Raw genomic sequence first — 17,547 nt, 5'->3', positions numbered from 1 at the left:
AACCATGATTAACTAAGTTGTTCATTAACAGAAGCATCAGGGCAAAATGGGGTCGAAAAATAAGTTATGACTGAACGTTCTAGTAAACTACCCTGGTCGACAATCTGCACTAAGATTTAGAATAATCATAATAACTGACTGTTATGGATAAGAAGGCTGATTACAGTATAATTAAGGCCTGTGCAACTCATACATGTCCAGAACAACAGCCAACCAGTGCTAGGTAAACAAGAACAAGAGTAACAATCTGTAGGTTTAGCAGGCATTTGCTCTGAACTGCAAATCAAGCAAACAGGAGTGTGAGCACCAGCTAAATTAGTGGCAAGCAGATTCCAAAGTACATAGATAAATACTTCAGCCGACAGAGGAGTCAATTCTTGCACAAGGGTGGTTTGAACTTCAAAGGTAAGAAACTACTGCTCATCTGCATCTGCTAATGGCTCTGAGAAGAGAGGAACATAGGGTAGAAATTGTTGTGTGCTGTTCTCAAGATTAATGATACGACCAACTTTCTGTCGCCGCATATCGCACACCGCCAAGGTAGCACCTCCATATGAAAACAAGAAAACGGTGTCGCAATCTGGATGAATCCCAACAACCCTGTACTTCATCCTAGTCATGCTCAGAAGCATATCCATGCTGGCGGTATGCTTCAGGACGAATTCTTTGCTGTTACAATCCTTGAGGCACCAAAGTGTTATCTCAGGAACTAGGCTTTCATAGGTAGCTACAACATAGTGTAAGCATCCCTGCGACAATCCAATCATACAAAATCTCGAACAGTACGGCACACGGACAGTTTTTCACTCTTTCCCCTCCACGTCCACCCCCACCACCACAAACTCGTTGCCGGTGTTGATGTCCTCCAGCTCGCCAATCACATACATCATATAGCCGACAAAGACACATTTACACCTGAAGAACGGCGCCGCTTTCTCAACCATCCCACTATCCCTGCGACTCCAAGCTCCTGTCCGTGACGAGTAGATGCTCACTCCTGTCATATAATTTGCTAGATAGTCCTCCTCAAAATGAAGAACGTGGAAATGCTACGAGACTGTCGGATCAAAAGCCAGAGCTGCAGTATGGCTATATCTGATTGCCGGCGCCGAAGGCTTAGGGGGCAGCTCGAGCCACTTACCAGTGGCGGGATTGCACACCACAAAACGGCAATCATCCTCTGCCCAATCCCAAGGGGCCGCCTTCTTGGTGCAGCCGCGGTAGAGAACGTGACCATTGCAAGTGTCCACCTGGGCCATGTCCTTGTACTTGTTAAGCTGCAGGTAAGGAAGGGAAAGGTCGAACGGAGCTGCGCCGCTGGAGACGCTGGCGAAGTGGTGGCGATACCCGCTGCCGTTGAAGGACGTGTAGAGGAAGCCGGCAAGGGTCTGGGGCATCTTCTTGCGGTTGGCTGGGTCGGCGATGAGGTAGCGCCAGGGCAGGGAGACACACTTGAAGCGGTGGAGGGATCTAGCAGGGAGGCGGGAGAGGATCTCGAGGATGAGGTCGTCGGTGAACAGCGCGGCCGCCTCCGCCGTCGCCCCCGGATGGCTGCACCTGTACAGCCCCGACTTGGTCTTCTTCTCGAGACTCCTCTCCTTCTCCGTCTCCGCCTCCATGGAGCAGAATTTGGAGGGAGTAGGCAGGGGAGACCGGGACAGGGATCTGCAAAAGGAGGGAGGAAATCCTCGATCTGGCTAGGAAATCATCGACCATATAGTCGGTGGTTGCGATCTTCGCCGTGGTGAGTCAGGAAAGGTACCTTAGTTTAGGGCGGCTACGGTGGACGCTATACTTTTATTTTTATTTTTCGAGACTTGTATTGGATATATAGAGTCGTCTGATCTCGTGATCTAATCATACTTGTCCGTTGGATCCATGTAGGACCACGCCCAATAACCGCGAATTGGGTCAGATGTCTTATATTCTGAGGCGTCTGGTTGATTGGGCTGGCCTCGGGTTAATTGAGCCATTGTACACACATGAACCCATATACCCGTTGTCCTCCTCCTTCATTACTCCACGCTGCTATCTCTACCAGCACCTCTTTGTTAGGTTTAATCTTGATTCATGTATCTGCATATTAAGTTTGCTTTTGTTATGCATGTTGGATAGGTTAGAGAGTAGCTAGTCCGGTGAAGCTTCAGGGGAGGCGTGGGGAGAAGGCGAGATGCTAAGACGTCGTGCGATACGGCGACGATAGCAAGATGCCGATTGCAGCGTGAGGCTGCAATGCTGCGCGAGGCAGCGTGGCCGTGTGACACGGCAAGTGCGACGAAGGCTGGAGCGTGGCGCTCTACGTGCATGTTGAGTTGGCCTAGTCCTTTGGCCGTTAAGAAGAGGTTGAGCAAGGGCCGGGCATAGGCGTGCATGTAGTAGCGATTAGGCTGCATGAGTTTGTTAGCCGAGAGTAGGGATGTAGTTAGTAGAAAGCATGCATGTAGTGGCATGAGTGGTGGAGCAGTTTGTTTATGTGCATGCGTGAGTTGGTTAGTGGCCGAGTGTGCCGGCCAAGTTAGTGCGTGAGTGTATAGTGGGTTAGTGCGACCGGGTGTGGCGGCTGGCTTGGCATGTCAGGCAACCCCTGGTGTATATAAGTGTTGCATTGAGTTAATGAGAAAGGAGGAGGTCGTGAGGGCTAGAGAAAAGATGTAGCCCCTCGTGTGACCAAGGAGAAAGGCCTCTTGGCAAAGCCGGTTGGATTTCTTCCTTGGTGTGTGTGTGTGTTGTGTTGAGAGACAAAGAAAGAGAAAGAGTTGTGCGAGGCAGCTCGAGGAAGAAGAAGAAGCGGCGCCGCGAGGAGGCGGCGCCAACACTCTTATCCCCACGACAGTATCGCTCCCGCCACTGCCGCCGCTGGCCACATCCTCGGGCACCGGTGTCCACCGCGATGAATGAGTTTCCCCGAAGGCGGCACAACTACAACCAGCGTCCCCGGACGGCTGTCGTCCAAGGCAGGGTGGACGAACTCCCTCGATGCTGGTGTACCTCATGGACCTAGGGTGTGCCACCGCCAAGAGACTTGTCCTTCATACTTGTATACTTGTGCTGGGAGGACCCGTGCGTGAGATGGAGTCTTGGGAGGAGCCAGTTCAGTGCAGATTTCCAAGGCACCAACTTTCTTTTTAGAAGAATGGCGTCTTTTATTTCAGATGGCTAAAGATAGAGGGATACACAGGTTCGGCGGGGGTGCCGTCAACCAAATACAGCGTCCAACCTCTAAAGTTGTTGCCATCCTAGCAAATCTATGAGATTCAACATTTTGCCCACACCGTTCATGGCATATTTCACATGCCTTAAAACTAAGCGTTCGAGAATTAAACTCCTTAACGATCATGCAGTAATCTGAAAACGCTTGTCCCGAATTTATCTCCTTGACGACTCTCAGACAATCAGACGCGATCCAGATATTGCGTAGCATCAAGTCCTCACTCAGTGCTAGCGCTTCTCTGCACGCGTGTGCTTCAAGGAGCTCCAGGTCAAGTACTCCATCGAGCACCATTGCTGATGCTCCCATATAGTTGCCTGGGGCCTCCCTGCAAATAACTGCAACTGCTCCCTTGTTTACAGTTTTTGCTACTGCACCATCCACATTGAGCTTGCTAGCATCATCTGATGGTGGCACCCATCTCTAAATTGGAGCTGGTCATTGGGAAGGAAATGATGAAGCAGCCCCTGCTTTCTTCTGCATAAAATCACAGCCACAAATTTCGTCCAAGTACCTTGTATAAATAGGTGTGTAAAGAGCGGGCTCTAAAACTCGCTTTCGTGGATGGCCTTCCTCCTCGCTCACCACAAAGCCCATAACGTGACTAGTACCTCGATGAACTGACCAGCCTTCAGAGTGTTGCTGAGCTTTGCATCGCTCGTTTCATCATAAGTGAGCGGGGCAATAATAGCATCCTCACGCAAAGACCACACCGCCCACACCCTATTGCAGTCCAGTAGACTATGCCTCCACGAATCCAATGCTGCTTTACACAAAAGCATACCGCGGACGTCGACATACACCGGCGAACACGTTCGTCAACTGTCGGTAGTGAATAGTGTGCGAAGCGCCACACAAAGATGCGTAATTTTGGCAGCACTGGGACCTTCATAGTTTCCTCCAGCTTTGTTCTTGTGCAGCCGTATCTGAAGCTCATGTGTTGCCATTTAACCAGCTCCCTCGCCTCTTTTTTTTGTATCAATTAAGAGCTTGTACGCAGATCATAGAAAAACACATCCGTCCTCTCATAGCGTCAAGCCCAGAAGTTCCTCTGGTCAATGTGACTTAGGGGAATCTGCCTGACCACTTCGATACCCATAGGCAGCAGAAACTTCTCCAGAACTTGCATGTTCAAAGATTTTGTAACTGGGAAAATCAGCTCTGAAGCACGGCCGAAGGGCGTAGACAGTGATCCCTTGGTACACAGTTATCGTGCCATATGTTTGTGTCCTTTCCATCTCCTATGCGCTTGATCATGCCCGGGAAAAGAACATCCCTTCCTTCAAAAATCGATCTCCATATTTGTGATGGACGATTACCCACCTCATCTGTAAGAACATCCTTGTCAGGGAAATAAACCACCTTGATAATTCGGGCACTTAACGAATTTGGCTCTTGCACTTGCCGCCGTGCCTTTCGAGCCAAAAGGGCCATGCTGAAAAGCTCCAAGGCTCTGAACCCTAGCCCCCCCTTTGTACTTTGGCATTATCATAGTGTCCCAGATACCCAAGCTGTTTTCCTTTCTCCTTCTTTACTCCCCCACCAAAACATCCTCACCATTGATGTGATATGTTGACACAAACCTCGAGGCAATTTGAAAAATGACAGGGAAAAGGTAGGAATTGCTTGTACCACTTACTTTATAAGAATTTATTTGCCGTGGAAATCATGGACCAGGTAGTCGGTGGTGGCGATCTTCGCCATGGTCAGTCAGGAAAGGTACCTTAAAAAGTTTAGGTCGGCTACGGGGGACGGGGACGGGGACGCGGCCAGCGGCTCTTCGCTTCGAGGACGTCACTATCCTTTTATTTTTATTTTTCGAGACATGGATTAGATAGAATCGGATTAGTACCACCTCAAATTGCTGTTAAGGAAAGAAGCGTGTTAATGTCTATAAAGGCAGCGGCTACCCATCCAAATGACCCTAACCTACTCGTAACAAAACGCGGGCATAAGGAGGTTTCTGAGACTTCGTGGTCATAACCATTGACCAAACGGATTTTTGGGTTCAAATAAATATTGGCTCTCTAATTGTACAGAAACCGATCAATGCACTGATCAAGGCCACACTGCCATTGGGCATAGCCATGATCATGGTTGTTCTTCTAAAATAAACTGGGTAGGAGTTAGCTTATTCTAGAAGCACAAAAAAGTAACCAAAAGAACTTGCCTTAAGGAAAGCGGCACTACACTATCAAAAGCTGAGTGACACGGAGACGGCGACAGGGGCTGCCAATGCCTTCTGGTCCAAGTTCGCAAACATTGGCGAACGCCAAGAAGGCGAGGCAGGAAATGTTTGCTTGCCTTTGACCAGATGAGCGGATCAACAGTAGCCTCTAGATGCTATCCTGTGGGTTGATGGAGAGCCTGGACCAGATACAAAAGTGCCAGCAGCCGGAAACTTGAGAAGGGTGCCTTGGTGAAGGCGTATTATCCGGTTTTCAACATCGATGGGGGAGACAGTCCAGCCTGAAAGCTTCTTCGCCAAAGTCCTAGCCACGCTCGTGATGTTGCCGCAAGCTACCCCATCGACTTGATGATAGACTAGCATTTAGTGTAGTAATTAATGTAATGTGCTTGGGATGCCAAATAAAAACTTGTAGAAACTTTTGGTAAGTTTGAATTGTTAAGTTGTTTTATACCTGCAAATTTTTTGAGCTGTGTCCAATGACGTGTAGGTTAGTGTTAGCTTTGGCTCCCGCTAACTGGACGGTCGGACTGCGGCTGTAGTTGGAGACAAAGAGTGGGCACTGCACATCGTGGAACACCTTGCAAAGAACAAAGAGCAAAGGGTGGCTAGAGTATGTTAGGTTGCGACATACCAAAAAGGTTGATGCAGCCCCGAGTGTCCTCCAAGGGGATCAGAATTACTGATCAGAAGAGAACACAAGAAATCGTATGAACTCGACATGGAGTGGAACTGTGGAACCTCTTTATTCATATGTTCGATCGAACTAAAACATAGTTAAAAGAAAGATAAGTGTACAAACAATGCAGGGTGATGTTCGTTCGGCGGTTTTGCCAGTCCGGAGATTCTAAAGCGCGTTTGGAGAGCAGTTTGAAATTTTCAATTCACCCAGTATTTCAAATTCACGGGGTATAAACCATGTAGCTGGCCTATTCGCTGGGTCAACATTCATGCATTTTATCCCTATCTCAGCACATAGTTTTACTTGCTCCATTGTTGTCTGGCTTCTTGACGCTCCAAACTTGCTCGTCCAACTTTCAACTACCTGCCAATTTGACAGCGCGCCATAGTGAGTTACGAAAAGATGATGCATTTTAGAATATTAAAAAGAGAACACTTAGGATTGAAGAGCAAATGCAATGATACCTACCATAAACAATTTCAAATTTTCCGCTTCATCAATTTTAGTGTTATTGGTCTTTCAATGCACATAATGACTTCAGATATTAGAACCATCTTTATTTCTGTTTTTTATTTGTCAAAGATCGTTACAAAGACAACATTCAAATCATGTCACTTGCAAATTCGGCTGTTCATTAGATACTCTGACTGAATATGTAGGTCTTGACATTAGAGCTAACAGGCCAACTACATTGTCTTTTTTTTTTGAACCTATAGCAGCATTATTACCTCCTTAGCATTAGAGCACTCCTTATGTCCCATAAGGATCTCCATGATTATTACACCCAAACTAAATATGTCTGTCCTGAAGGTGATTTCTCCATTATTTATGACTTCCGGTGCCATATATCCCCTGCATAAAAATTGGTGTAGTTTGTTCGATCAGTGAACAAAGTGTATGTAAAAATGTTGGTAGATAACTAATAAAGGTATCAAGTTCTCAAAGATAATTGCCAGCATACCTCGTCCCAATCATGTTTTTAGTAATAGCGCGACTCCTTCTTTCACTTAAGCACCGTGACAGACCGAAATCCGCAATTCTGGGCAGCATGTTGTCATCCAATAGTATATTTTGAGGTTTGAGGTCCGTGTGAATAATACACTGTTGCTGAAGATAATGTATGCCTTCACAGACCCCCAATATTATTTGATAACGTGTTGTCCACTCAAGTCCACAAGATGCATCTGCAAGGAGTATACAGTACAAGAAATAGTTAGCACTATATGCGGAGAGATAGGCTGAATTGACGAATTTCAAAAGGCTGGTGTGATTTTACCGGAGAGATAGTCAGCAAGGCACCCTCTGGGCAGGTACTCGAAGCAGAGCAGCCTCTCCCATTCTTCTGCGCAGACAAGCTTTCCGTCGTACGTCACCATCATGTGCTGCGTGTCTGAGCAGTGCCCAAGGAATCGCACCGCGTTCTTGTGCTTGACCCCCATGAGACAGGCGACCTCGCTCTTGAAATTCTTGTCCATATCAAAACTCTAAAGAACTTCTTCACAGGCAACGGTGCCACTACTTGGAAGCACTCCGTGAGGAGCACATAGAATCTGTGTCAACTAAATTGTGGCTATCAGCTGGTTAATTTGGAGTGGAGGGTTTGCTGCATGCATACCTTGTAAACCGCCCTGAACCCGTCCCTGCCGATTATTTGATCCTCGGAGAAGTTTTCTGTGATGGCCCTGAGAAGCGATAAAGGTAGATCAACTGGATCCGCACTCTCGTCATGGAACGCCTTCTCACCGTGTTGGTTGCCACCCGCCATCTAGGTGTTGGACACAGCTCCCTCCCTGGTCCACTTTCTGTTTTGATAGGGGCAGAGCTCCTTCCCTCGCCTGAGAAGAATCTGACAGGAAGGTTGTGGGGGTGGAGAAACAGGCAGAGGGGAAGTGGGTGTGGTCACGAGTTGATATATTCCATGAACCTGCACATGTAGAAAAATCTTCAGTCAAGCTGCCTCTCATTACTGTCGCATTTCTGGAAAAGTCTTCACATTGATTAGTAGTTAGCTCGTGGTTTCTATCTTTGGCCTACCAAAAATCTAGACCATCCTCCTCCAAAAATCTACCAAGGATAAAAACTAGCCAAGAGACCCCTGCCTTCTTCCCACCTCCGGGGCTCAGCGCTGCGGCGGTGGCGCATCCCCACTGGTCCCGACTCACTGATGGATCGCAGGGCAAAAATCTGATCTGAAGAACTCAATCTCGAGCTAAGCAAACCCTAAACTTACGAACAAGAAAGAAGATAATTTGGTGCAGCAATACGAGCTACTTTTCGTGGTCCTTTTCATTGCATTATATAGGGATACAAATCACGTCCAACACGGCACAGGCCCAACACGACGCGACCCTGTACAACGCCGGTTTACAAACCTTTCCTAATACGACCTAACCTCGTACGTATACTGAACCGACTCAAACAATTCCTAACACAGCACGTCACCTAACCTGAAGCTTAATTGCTAACATTCACCCCCTTAAGCTTAAGGTGGTTCTTTCACAACTCGTAGACCGATCCTCTTCCTCATCTCCAAGAATTTGACTCTTCCCAATGGCTTCGTCAATATGTCTGCGAGTTGATCTTTAGTGCTCACATATTCAACTTCAATCTTGCCTTCTTCAATGCAATCCCGGATGTAATGATATCTTACATCAATATGTTTGCTCCGTTCATGATGCACCGGATTCTTGCACAAAGAAATAAAAGATTCGTTGTCCATGTTCAACACCACCTTCCCTGGATCTCGGTTGAGAAGATTGCCAAGAAGATACTCCAACCAGACCCCTTTACACGCTGCTGTAGTTGCTGCCATGTATTCAGCCTCACATGAAGAGAGTGCTACTACTTTTTGTTTCTGTGACAGCCAAGACACCATGCTAGTGCCAAGAAAAAATCCCATGCCGGTCGTGCTCTTTCGATCATCAACATCTCCGGCAAAATCACTGTCACTATACCCTGTCAAACGAGGTTCACCATTGTCTTTCTTTTTCTCATAGCAGCAGCCGAGCCCCATGGTCCCCTTGACATACCGTAATATTTGTTTCACGGCTGCCATGTGTTCAGTCGTGGGGGATTCCATGTACCTGCTCACAATTCCAACCGAATATGCCAAATCCGGTCTTGTGTTCACAAGGTACCTTAAACTCCCAACAATGCTTCTGTACATGGTTTGATCAACTGGAGGTGACGAGCTCTGCTTGCTCAACTTGAGGCGAGCTTCCATCGGAGCTTGTGCTGGATAACAATCATCCATCCCATGTTCTTCGAGAATTTTTCTTGCATATGCTTCCTGGCAAAGTGTATTATAACCTGGCATTTGATGTACTTCGATGCCCAGGTAATAACTCAACAAGCCAAGGTCGCTCATCTTGAACAAATCTTTCATCTGCGATTTGAACTTTTCTATCTCGAGTACTTCGGCTCCTGTGATCACCAAATCATCCACGTACACACCTGCAAGCAAACTGGATTTACCTTGTCCACACTTGTACATTGCATGCTCATGAGGGCACCTCCCAAAATTGAGTGATAACAATGTGTCATGCAGCTTAGCGTACCACGCTCTGGGCGCTTGATGCAATCCATACAATGCCTTCCGAAGCTTCAAGACCTTATGCTCACCTCCTTTCTGAACAAAACCCGGTGGTTGGCTAACATACACCTCCTCCTTCAATTCCCCATTGAGAAAAGCCGACTTGACGTCCATGTGATGTAACTGCCATCCTTCATGAGTTGCCAATGCAATCAACAGTTTCACGGATTCCGTCCTTGCAACAGGCGCAAAAACTTCCTCGAAGTCAATACCATGCTGCTGCAGAAAGCCCTTTGCTACTAGACGTGCCTTGTGTTTCACAACGGCACCATTGAAATCTTTCTTTACTTTGTAGACCCACTTGACTCCTATAGCACGCTGCCCATCCGGAAGATTAACGAGTGACCAAGTATCATTTTCCTCGATCGAGCTCATGTCCTCTTCCATTGCCCGCTGCCAGCTTTCTTCTTCTATTGCTTCATCAAAAGTTGCTGGCTCCTCCATGACGAACATGCATCTTCCCCCTCGCGTCGCCCGTTTCTCAGCTTGAGTAATCTTGCGGCGCACCGGTGTTGGGTACAAGTCCAGTACTGACTTCAGTTTCACCGGCGTTGGGGGTTGCTGTTGTGCACCATGTGTTGACGACGGTACAGCGGCCGATGCCGTCAGCTCGTGCTCGGTTCCTACTGAGGCTGCTGCACTGGTTCCTGCCATGGCAGCGTTACTGCTTGCCGTGGCCACGCTGCTGCTTGCCATGGCAGCGTTACTGCTTGCCGTGGCAGCGTTGCTGCTTGCCATGGCAGCGTTACTGCTTTGGTCGTCCAACACAACTTGAGATTCCAGTGTTCCGGGCGTGCTTGGATCAGTTTCTGTTGCACCACCATGCGCCAAGGGAGTGCCTGGAGGTCCTTGATCAACATCATGATGGTGTTCATGAGAACCGCCGTGACCTGCATCATCAAGTTGATCATATACAACATGAAAATTTTCAACTGATCTTGCTACCTCCGGTTCATTTGATCCGCCCCAAGTCCACGCCTTCTCTTCCTCGAAAATTACATCTCGAGTTACTTGGACTTTGCCTATTGCTGGGTTGTACACCCGGTACGCCTTCGAGCCCGTCTCATAGCCAATCATGATCATTGGTGTACTCCGGTCGGCAAGTTTGCCCACATGACCAGCCACTGTTTTCACATGTGCGACACATCCAAAGGTGCGAAGATGATCCATTGTAGGTTTGTGCCCACACCATGCCTCGTACGGAGTCATGCCAACGACACTCTTCGTCGGCGCGCGGTTCAGCAAGTACACGGCCGTCGTCACCGCTTCTCCCCAAAACCTTGCCGGTAGACCCTTGCACTTCATCATGCTTCGAGCCATTGCTACAATGGTTTGGTTCCTTCGCTCCACTACACCATTCTGTTGTGGAGAATATGGCGCGGTCAGATAACGCTTGATCCCGTGCAATTCACAGAAGGCGGTGAATTCTTTTGACGTGAACTCACCCCCCCCCCTGTCCGTACGAAACGCTTTCAACTTGGCTTCTGCTTCGACCTCTGCTGTGGTCTTTATTAACTTGAAGGCTTGCAACGCCTGGTCCTTGCTCTTCAAAAGCACAATCCACATGTACCTGCTGTAATCATCAACAACGAGAAAGAAATACTTGTTTCCACTTGGCGTTGCTGGTGTAATTGGGCCACACAAGTCACCATGCATCAACTCGAGCACCTTGCTTGCCCTGTACACTGCTTCACGTGGGAACGATGCCCTTCGTTGCTTACCAACTAGGCAGCCGTCACACAACTGCTCAACATGATCGATGCTAGGAATTCCATGAACCATATTTTTCTGTCCGAGTTGCCGCAACGACTGGAAATTCAGATGTCCATATCGTGCATGCCACTTCCATGCCGTGTCCTCAAAATTTGCCAGTAAACAAATCGGATCAGATCCATCGAGGTTCAGAATATAGAGACGATTCGTTGATCTTTTCACTTTCATCAAAAGAATCCTTTGCCGATCATAGCCCCATAAGAAACCATCCTCCAAGACAATCTTGCAACCACGTTCCTCTAGTTGTCCGAGACTTATAATGTTGCTCTTCAACTTTGGGATATAATATACCTCGGTCAGCGCCTTATGCTCGCCATTGCGAGCCTCGAACAGGACAGTACCTCGTCCCTCAATTCTGACAGTTGAACCATCTCCAAACCGCACCGTTCCGCCCACGGCCAAATTCAACTCGGAGAACTGCGATTTATCGCCTGTCATATGATTACTTGCGCCTGTATCGAGATACCACACGTTGCTAGCTGTCTTGGCCCGTTCCTTGTCGTGGAGATACACCTTCTCCTCGACTAATGTCACCGATTCCATGACTCCTGTTTGAGGACTTGCTGGTTCCTCCTCCATGAGCTCACAAGCTTCTATCATCAGCAGATGCACACCTTCATCACCGCCCTTGGCAGCAATGAGGGCCTTTTCCTTCACCGGTTTTCGACACTCAGATTTAAAGTGCCCGAGTACATTGCAATTGTGGCACCGAATCTTGCGCTTGTCAAACCTTTTCTTTGGCTTCTTGCACTGATCATCACCCCCGGCATAAATCTTTTTTGTTGGGTTGTAATTCTCCTTCTTGCCGCCACTACCAGACGCGCTGTCGTTCCTTTTTTCTTTCGCAATCATTGCCTGCAGCTGACTACGCGTGAGCATGAGATACGTACTCGTCTTGCTTCCCATCGCTTGATGTTAGCTTCATCCGCTCATCATGAGCCTTGTAACGACCAACCAGGCCATCCACCGTCAACGTCTTCAAGTCGACGCACTGCTCGATTGCCAATACTATTGGCAAATATCGCGACGGCGCTGCCCGGAGGAAACGTCGCACGACTGAGATCTCTTCCAGATTTTCACCGAGCGTACGTATGCTGTTGACCAGGTGTAAGTGCATCTAGTGCCACCCCTAGTTGGTTTTGGAGTATTGACGACAAACCTAGTTGAGGGACTAATGTGTTTGTGAGAATTGCAGGATAACACAGGTAGAAGTCCCTCGTTGATTCGGTTTTACTACCAGAGATGACCCCTAAAAATGTACGAAGACATTGAAGTCAATGGTGGTATATGAAGATATTCACATTGAAGACTATGACAAGAGAAGACACCACGTGAAGCCTATGGAACGCGAAGACTTAGATCTTTCGTAGTTCTCTTTTATTTGTGTTGAGTCATAGGAACCACCGTACTGTTAAGTGGGGTCCAAGAGAACCAGTCAGAACGACTGAAGTGATGCCTAATTAAAAACCTATGTCTTCGAGTGAAGACTATGAGAGCAAATCTTGTCCAGAGTCGGACAAGTCAGCTTTGCTTGTAGCCCAAGTAAAGTTGCTGTGTGAGTTTGAAATCTGACCGTTGGAACACGTGTCAGTTCCTTAGTGACCCAGCGTCATTTCGGACAAATCAGGTCGGGTTGCCTAGTGGCTATAAATAGTCCACCCCCTACAACCATAAACGGTTGGCTGCTCAGATTTAGTGCACGGCTTTGGTTGTTTGAGAGCAACCCACCTCGAAGCCTTTGAGAGAAAGAATTCCTAGCGAGGATAAAGCCCTAACCATCCAGAGCCAGAGAGAATTGGGCATCACTTAAGTCTTCTTGTCTGAGTGATCTGAAGACTTATTACACTTGAGGACTGTGCATCCTCCAGCCAGTTAGACGTCGCGTTCTGTGCATCCAAGAGACATTGTGGATTGCCGGTGAACGAAGTCTGTGAAGGTTTGGGAGTCTACCTTGAAGACTTACCAGAGTGATTGGGCGAGGTCTGTGTGACCTTAGCTCAAGGAGAATACGGTGAGGACTGGGTGTCCTGAGCTGCGTGTTCAGGACTGGGTGTCCGGGACTGTGTGTCCTAAGGTTTAAATACCTAGCCGCTCCAACCAGACGTACAGTTGTCACAGCAACTGGAACTGGTCCAACAAATCATTGTCTTCAACGAGTCACTGGTTTCATCTTCACTTCCTTTTCTTACTGTTACTCATTGTGAAGTCGTTGCATGCTTGCTCTATCTTTTGTCTTCACAACGTGACTGTATGATCTGTTTGGCTTCATAATATCTTCCTACCTGATCCTTATTACACTGCAGCTATTTGTCATTGTGCTTTCACTATATTGAATACTTGACCATGGCTTGCCTAGTGTAGTCTACCTTCCGCTGCATAATAATAGGCATATCTCTACTGCTTGTCTTCATAACTTCCACGTTTTGAAGACTTCCATAAAAATCGCCTATTCGCCCCCCCTCTAGTCGATATAACGCACTTTCAATTCGTATCAGAGCAAGGTGCTCCCTTGTTCTGTGTGATTCGGTTTAACCACCTGGAGTTTTAGCTATGTCGACTGCAGGGATAATTAAAGTCTCCGATGCGTGCCCCGTCTTCGATGGAACTGAATATCCCTACTGGAAGAATAAGATGCGCATGCATCTTGAAGCCATTGACGTCAACCTCTGGTATGTCGTCGAGAACGGTGTTCCCAAGGCTGGAGAAGGTGTCACTGCTGCTGATGTCAAGAAGTTCACTCAACTGGACTCTACTGCCAAGAATATCATCTGTGGTCATCTGACCAAAGGACAGTATGGCCGTGTGAGTGCTTTGAAGACATCCAAGTTGGTCTGGGACTGGCTCTCCAAGGTCAATGAAGGCATCTCAACCCAGAGAGATCAGAGAATCAGTGTTCTTCGCAACCTCTTCAACCGCTTCAAGCGAAATGACAATGAGAATGTCCAGCACACATTTGACCGACTCACTGACATCACAAATGAGCTTCAAGCCCTCGGCGCCACTGAGATCACCAAACATGAAGTCGTCAAGACGCTGCTGAGATCACTTGATAGTTCGTTTGACATCCTAGCCCTGATGATACAAGAACGTCCTGATTTCAAGACACTCGATCCGTCTGACATACTTGAGAGACTCAACACACATGAGTTTCAGCTTTCTGAGAAAAGAGATATCTACGGTCCAAACTATGGGCGAACTCGTGCCTTGAAGGCAAAAGCTGTTTCCTCATATGAAGAAGAATCTGACAACAGTTCTGATGATCCTGAAGACACTGGAAGGGAACTTGCAATGCTAGTGAAGAAGTTCCAAAAATTCACCAAGAAGAAAGGCTTCAGAAAGTCTTCACGATCAAGCTCAAGGAATGATGAAGCTTCTGCTCATGACTACAAGAAGAAAACATGCCACAAGTGCAAGAAAACTGGACACTTCATCTCTGAGTGTCCACAGTGGGACAATGAGAACAGAAAGAAGAAGAAGAGCAAGGAATATGACTCTGATGACAAGAAGAAGAATAAATACTCAAAGTCTTCTTCCAAGTCTTCCTCAAAGTCTTCATCACACAAGAAGAGCTCATCTGGCAAGGCACGTGCATTTGTTGGCAAGGAAATGGATTCAGAGGAGGAATCCGCTTCTGAGGAGGCAGAGGTGGAGTCTGAGGAGGAGTCTGATTCTGGCATTGCAAGTCTGGCTACAGCATACGTCGCCAAGTCCATCTTCAACACTGAAGACAATGACTTCATCACCGACACCGATGCAAATGACAAGGACTATTCCGCTCCTACCTACTGCTTCATGGCACGCGGTGCCAAGGTAAACACACGCACTACTCACTATCAAACATCTAGCGACGATGACTCTGATTGTGGTTCGAAACCCAGCTACAAAACACTTGCTAAAATTGCAACTGAACAACAGAAAGCTATGGAACATATTCAAAAACTGTTAGACAGAAGCGATGATCTGTTGGGTGCTGAAATGACTCGATCTGAATCCTTAATTGAAGACATAAAAAATCTTCACGTTAAGTATCAGGAACTTGAAGATCGTCATGATACTCTCTCAACAACTCATGAAAAGCTTTCCTATGATTATCTTCAAAGGAAGCAAGATCTTGAGAAATTGAGAGCGGCTCATGAAGATCTTCAAAAGGAAAACGAGTCACTTCGCGCCAAACAGATCAGTTCCGCTCAGGAAGGATTTGAACCACCATGTCTTAAATGCATTGAGCGTGATAATGCTACTTCTGTTGCTGAATGTTCCACTGCTACTGCTGTTGCAATATCATCAACTGTTGATGTGGTAACTAACCCCTCTGCTGAGGATACCACCGCTATTGCTGATGAGAATGCTAGGTTGAAGACATTGCTTGAAACAGGGATGTACAAAAGTCTTAAAGGGCATCAGACATTATGTGATGTCCTCAAGAAGCAGATTCTGAACCGAAACCCTAGGAAAGAGGGTGTTGGGTTCGTAAGGAAAATGAATGCAGATGGCTCTTACTGGAAACCTGAGTAGTACCCCAAAACCATGTGGGTTGCTGCAAAGGAACCTTCAGCAGATCCATCCAATCTATCTGGCTTCACTTGTGCTAACCCCATTATCATTGATGAATCCTTTGATGCAAACTATGTACTATTTAAGAATCAGAATGGTGAAGTGTTTGCCAGGTACATTGGTACTAACTGCAGGAATGGACCGCCTATGAAGAAGATCTGGGTTCCAAAAAGGTGTCTGGAAAATCTTCCTGTGAATGTCTTCATGACACCTCACATGAAGAAGACAAACCTCAGACCAAAGGCTTCATACAGAAAGAGGACTCACCTGAGTCGCACTAACGCAAATGTTTTGCAGGGAAACCATACTCAGGCATATGAATGTGAGAGTGGTTCATCAAACCGCCATGTTCATATGACCAAGAACTATTCTGCCTATTCTTATGAGTACTATTGTCCACCTGCTAGACTGTTTGCTAGGGCTCCAAAGCCAAAATTCTCAGATGCTGCACTTAGACTTATTGCTTCTAAGCCACCCTTGAAGATGTGGGTGGCTAAGAAAGCTTAACTCTCTTTTGCAGGGAAAGGTCTCCAGCAGAAAACCAAAATCTTCTGACGCTATTGCTGGGGACCTTAAAAATCTTGTATGGCGCAAGATCAAATGCCCGAATGGCATCACTATGTATTTCGTTCCTGAATCGCATGCTACTCTCCCTATTAGTCCTAATCTGGATCTAAGTTTTCATAACCCACTGGTTCGTCAAATGTTTCTGCTTCACAATACTCTTCGTGAAGCCTATCCCCCTAACTGCACTATAGGGTACGACACCAACGTCTTCAGAATGGATTATTGACAGTGGGTATACAAATCACATGACCGGCAAAAGAAGCCTTCTTATGGACTCAACCTTACGTCCATCCGGCAAGAGCCACATCACATTCGCTGACACTGGTAAAAGTAAGGTATTGGGTCTAGGTAGAGTTGCAATCTCAAGGGATCAACACATGGATAAAGTCATGCTTGTTGAATCCCTTGGATTCAACTTAATGTCTGTCTCAATGCTTTGCGATTTGAACATGATCGTAATATTTGGAAGATATCGTTGCCTGGTACTAATGGAATCTGACAAGTCTCTAGTGTTTGAAGGGTATCGGAAAGATGATTTGTATGTGGTAGATTTCTCAGCAGGGCCACAGCTTGCAGTATGTCTTCTGGCAAAAGCTTCAGAATGCTGGCTTTGGCATCGGAGGCTTGGGCATGCTGGCATGAGGAACCTCCACACCCTTGCAAAGAAGAAGCATGTCATAGGCATCGAAGGCGTCAAATTCAAGAAAGATCACTTATGCGGTGCCTGTGAAGCAGGGAAGATGACAAGGGCAAAACATCCCTCGAAGACAATCATGACCACTACTCGACCCTTCGAACTGCTTCACATTGATCTTTTTGGTCCCACTCACTACTCAACTTTTACCACTACTGCTTGCCTCTATGGCTTTGTGATTGTTGATGATTACTCTAGATATACTTGGGTGCACATAATCCTTTACAAGACTGAAGTGCAGGATGTCTTCAGACGCTTCGCCAATCGAGCTATGAACAATTACGACGCC

The 17,547-nt window shown here is 47.0% G+C and overlaps 2 pseudogenes; both read right to left on the bottom strand.

Moving 5' to 3' along the window:
* Positions 1–413: 413 nt before the first annotated feature.
* On the bottom strand, positions 414–1,619 carry LOC125518118 (putative F-box protein At1g50870; annotated as a pseudogene).
* A 4,624-nt stretch (positions 1,620–6,243) lies between these two features.
* On the bottom strand, positions 6,244–7,843 carry LOC125518117 (cysteine-rich receptor-like protein kinase 6; annotated as a pseudogene).
* Between the last annotated feature and the right edge of the window lie 9,704 nt (positions 7,844–17,547).

This window comes from Triticum urartu, chromosome 7A (assembly GCF_056163025.1).
Source record: "Triticum urartu cultivar PI428250 chromosome 7A, HENAU_Tu73, whole genome shotgun sequence".
NCBI classification, from domain to species: Eukaryota; Viridiplantae; Streptophyta; class Magnoliopsida; order Poales; family Poaceae; genus Triticum; species Triticum urartu.
This window is presented reverse-complemented; position numbering and strand designations above follow the sequence as displayed.